Consider the following 5,125-nt stretch of genomic DNA (forward strand, 5'->3'; position numbering starts at 1 on the left):
AATACATGTAACATTGACAGTACAGCTGAAGCTAATCAATAGTACAGATTAGAAAAAAAAAAAAGAAAAAAAAAAAAAAAGGAAAAAAAAAAAAGAGGTATTTACTAAACAATAGATAAGGCCATCAAATGTAATCATGCCTGGGAGGAAGTGTGAATAATTTCTGTGTATACTGAGAGATTTAAATAATCTAATTAGAGGAAGGTCATATACTGGAAAACAAAACATTGTTGTGCAGGAGCTAAAAGAGGGTTTGAGAGGATATTTTCATCAGAGTTTTCAGGGTGGCCTTCCTTGGTTTTTTAAATGTTGTTTTAATCCTGCATGGCTTTTGGATTTTATTTATATTGAAATATTGTTCACGAGTCCAGCTGAAATTATTGCCTAGATGTTCTGGGCCCTACACAAACAGGCTGGTTGACTCTGACCAGAAACTCACTGCGTTTTGAGACAGATTTTACCAATAATTGTGGTTTGGGGTGCTGGTTGTCAGTAACAAAAATACAGTATTGGATTAATCATAAGCTGTCTGGGCAAACTGTCAGATGTAACAGCAAAGTCCAAGTTCTGGTGAGCCGGAGAGGTGGAGGTGAAGAGAAGGCGTAAGAAGGGACGTGCCAGGCAGAAAATGTCTCTCGTAACAACCCGTAACTGTGGCTCTGTGCAGTTAGCTGTTATGGTTGGCTCCGAGCACACGTAGGAGCTCAGGCGCTCAGCTCGCTGTGTCCAAAACTGGTGTGTGGCTTGCTTTGTGCAGCTGTCGGAGCCTTTTCCAGAGGAACACGCATGCCCAGTCCCACACATCCCTGTGTAATCTCTTTAGCTGCGTCTCCTTCCTTCCTCTTAGCCTTGTAAAATACAAAGCATGGATTCAAATACTGATCCAACTGGTCTGCAGGCCAGTCTTCTGGGCACTTTTGTGCCTCAGCCTGGGAGTGTTGCTGAGTAGCTCAGATTTCCCCGTTACACATGGGGTTGCCTCCTGGTTGTGCTGTGTCAAAAGTTAAAGGCTTGAAAGGCAGTGGTGGTTGTTAAATCTGTGTCAGATGTCAGTGCCACAAACTGACTACACAAACACCGCTGCCTTTAGTTAATGATCAGCCAAATCTGGTGGGGAATTAGTCTGATATTAAACATTCTACAGATATGATAAAAAAGCTTCTTTTATATCCAGGTTTCCTTGCTGGCTTGTCCTCTCACCTCCAACATCAGGGTGCTGGCCAGGAGATTATGCTATCATGCACTCACCTGCCCTTTCTTCTCTTCCCTTTCCCCCAAATCCTTCGAAAATCACAGTTCCTCTTTTACATAATGTGACAGCTTGTACACGAGAGGTGAAGAGTGCCCCATCCACCCACCTTTGACATTGGCATCGCCCTTCGCTCAGTGGTTTCTGGAAAGGCGCAGAAAAGGCCTTGAGCCCTCTCCCCTGTTTCCCACACATAGAGAGGAGAACACAGGGTCCAATCTCATGCTGGTACGTGCTCTAGCCATTGAGCTGTTACATTAAAAAGACACTATGACTTTCCTTGCCCATGGTTTTTGAATGAACCAGTCTTAAATCTTTGGCTGCATGCTGCCTGATCCTGCTGGAGTTAGACTTTGCGCACTAAGTTCAAGTCTATGGGAGTGTAAAGCAGAGGGATTGTTCATTTTCAGGATCAGATCAAGTTTAGATATGAGGCACGCAGCTGAAATTCTCAGGGCAGATTAGACCGAGGCAGAAGATGTACCTTTAGGTACTTACAGAAATGTATTGTCAAAACTTGAGCATGTTTTGGTTTTATATACCTGGGACTAGGTTATTGACTAGATGATTAACACTGTCCTATGTATATCTATAGCCTACAATTTACAACTATCTCTAAAAATGCCTGTTCTCCTCGAGCAGATGTGTATGAATTATGATGATCACCTTTCTTGGACATGGATGCTTCCACAAATTACAGTTCAAGCTGTTCAATATCAGGGTCTGAAAAGATGGTCTCCTAGCAGGATGTGTAAGTGAGCAGTGTTCTTGGAAGTATCGATTACTTACAGGTAAATTATTATGCAAACAATAATCTTTAAAACATAAAATTCTGGATGGATGGAACCCCAGCTCCCTCAATTTTCATTCCAAAACAACACACATAGAAACGTACCTGAAAAAATAAAAAAGAGCACTGAGATGAACCCAGTAGGGCTTACTAAAGCACAGTGTTATAAAAAATTCTGCATACTGGTAAACAATGGGGCTGCCTGAATGGAAAAACAGAGAAAACCCCACCCAATAATTCAGAATTCATTCAGTGACGAGAGGGGCGACCCAAGCTCCCTGCCTTTTCCATTGCAGTGACTTTGAGCCCTGTATTTTTCCCCCCCCCAGCATTTCCCTCACCACCAGGACACAGGCTGTGGGGAAACAAAAGCAGCCCTTGTCATCCTTTCTGGGGAAGCTGTGCAGTTCTGCGGAAAAGAATTCAACATGCACGTCCCAGGTAGGGGGGTGACAGTGTAGTCTGTTAGGGAAGGCCCTTTGCTAAGAGAAAAGAGACTGGGGTCCATTGCCCGCTCCGAGGACTGTTCAGACACCTGAAACAGTTCTCAAACCACAGACTACCACCCAGACCTTTCACCTCCCAGGGCCGTGATTACCAAACTGGAAAACTGTTCCCTTTCTATCTCCTTGGCAAACTCAGCATAGTTGCAGGTGGATAATTAGATCCCCCTGTTTCTTTGTAACCCGCTGGACACAGCATTCTCCTGTCGTCCGTATGAACGCCCACAACCAAGGGAGGCCCTGGTGCTCCTGCCCTTATTCCTAGCAAACACAGCAACTAGGGGGTATTAGTTGTCTGTAACGGACTACTAACTAATTATCCACACACACAGCAATAACTAACTACCCACACACACAGCAACACGCAGAGGGAGCTCCTTCTTGCAAACATGGCCTTGCACACAGAGACCACTGCTGTGTTTAGAAAATCCATTCCTTGTTTGTCAGGCATACCTCGCGCTAGGCCTCACCTGGAGTCCTGTGTTCAGTTCTGGGCCCCTCACTACAAGAAGGACACCGAAGCGCTGGCGCGTGTCCAGAGGAGAGCCACCAAGCTGGTGAGGGGTCTGGAGAACAAGTCCTATGAGGAGAGGCTGAAGGAACTGGTTTAGTTTGGAGAAGAGGAGGCTGAAGGGATACCTCATTGCCCTCCACAACTTCCTGAAAGGAAGAGGTGGGTAGGTAGTAGAGAGGTGGGTGTTGGCCTCTTCTCCCAAGTGAATAATGACAGGACCAGAGGAAATGGTCTGAAGTTGCAGCAGGGGAGGTTTAGATTAGATATTAGGAAGAATTACTTTACTGAGAGGGTGGTCAGGCACTGGAACAGCCTGCCCAGGGAGGTGGTGGAGTCACCATCCCTGGAGGTATTTAAAAAATGTGTAGATGTGGCTCTTTAGGGCATGCTCTGGTGCCCAAGATTGTAGTTTGGGTTTTTTGGTGTGTGTGTATGGTTGGACTCGGTGATCTCAGAGTTCCTTTCCAACCATGACAATTCTGTGATTCTGTGATATGCTGAGCACACCTTCCATACCAAGTCCCTTCGGGGTACCACATGAAAGATCTGAAGTGGATTTGGCCTTGCCAAGAGAGCAACAGGCACGTACAGAGCGACCAGATTAAGTTCCTAGTGGTATAAATGTATGTGTTAATGGCTAAGCTGAGACATAAGGAGATCTTGAAAGGCGGTTTTGAAGATGACAGTATAGATAAGACTGCCTCAGTAGCAAGAGCTCAGCGAGCTTCTATTTATTTGCTTTGCCTAGGTTTCCCTGGAAAAAAGGGATGTGTTCAAAATTGAGACATCTGTGCAAATGAGCAATGGGACAAGGCATTACTTGTTTTTACTTCAGGATAAACACAGTGAACCTGGCACCTTCGCCAGGCAGTTCTTTGGCTAACCACACCGACCCTGCCAGGAGCCTGCTCTGAGATCGCAAACCCCAGTGGGCTCTTTCAGTACAAACACACCTATTTTACGGTACCATTTCTAAAGGACCAGTGAGTTACAGTGTGTACTCATGTGGGCTACGATTCTTCTAGGGAGAGAGAAGATCCTCCAGAGTAAAATAGCAACAGAGTAAAGTATAAAACAGAAACAATGATTCAAATTTCTTTTTTACGTACTTGAACACCTATGGGTGAAAATGCCATATAAGAGCAAGGCAATACTTTATTTGCATGGTTAACAAGGACACACAGATATTATCCACCTAATTGGTGGTGTTTAACATAGAAATAGTGATCTGTTAAAAGATGCAGCAGAACAGCCCTGCAGCTTCTAGGAGGTGCAGCGAGAAGGTGAATGCGACGGAGGAAAGGTGGCAGATTTCTCAGTCTTTCTCTCCCCCCAGCCCGTGATGCAGACGGAGCACACCAGTGACACATCCCATCTGTGCAGAAGACAAGGGTAGTATCTGAGAGCTTCAACACAAGCAGGCAAGGGATCCCAGGACAGCACCAAGGTCGCAAGGGTGAGAGAGCACACCCTTGTTATTTCCTTGCTTTGGCAATGTTTGCTGCCTGGGCTGCAGGCACTGTATTTCACCGTTACCTATCTGCCTCTCTTCGCTGAGGCGGTGCCGGGCTATGGGAGAGAGAATGAACCCTGAGGGAACCCTGAGGTCTGTGTTCCAACACAGTCGGCATAGCTGAGGGAGAGCAAACACGACTCGCACGCATATTCGGCCACCAAAAATTTATTTCTTTTATAAAAACAGCCTGAGGCGGGGGAAGACGGGGGGAAGAGGTCGCTCCCTCACCCCACTGGCGGCGGCTGACCTCCCCTGGCAGCCCAGCCCCGACGCCGGGGGGGCACCGGCAGTGGTGGCGGCGGGGCCCAGAGGAGCAAGGGTAACGAAGGAAAAAGCCCTAAACCGGGTTACGGTCCCGCCGGGGGCGGCGAACACCCCGAGAGGAGCCGCTCTCCTTCCCTCCCTCAGGGCTGAGGGAAGAAACCACAGCGGCGGGGCCCGCCCAATCCCAGGCCCAATTCAGGCCGCTGAGGCCCCAGCCGGGCCCGGCGGCCCTGCGGCCCCTCAGCCGCCCCTGCTCTGGCGGGGCCGGGCCGGGCCTGCGCGGCCGGCG

This window comes from Calidris pugnax, unplaced genomic scaffold (genome assembly GCF_001431845.1).
Source record: "Calidris pugnax isolate Ruff unplaced genomic scaffold, ASM143184v1 scaffold349, whole genome shotgun sequence".
Lineage (NCBI taxonomy): Eukaryota > Metazoa > Chordata > Aves > Charadriiformes > Scolopacidae > Calidris > Calidris pugnax.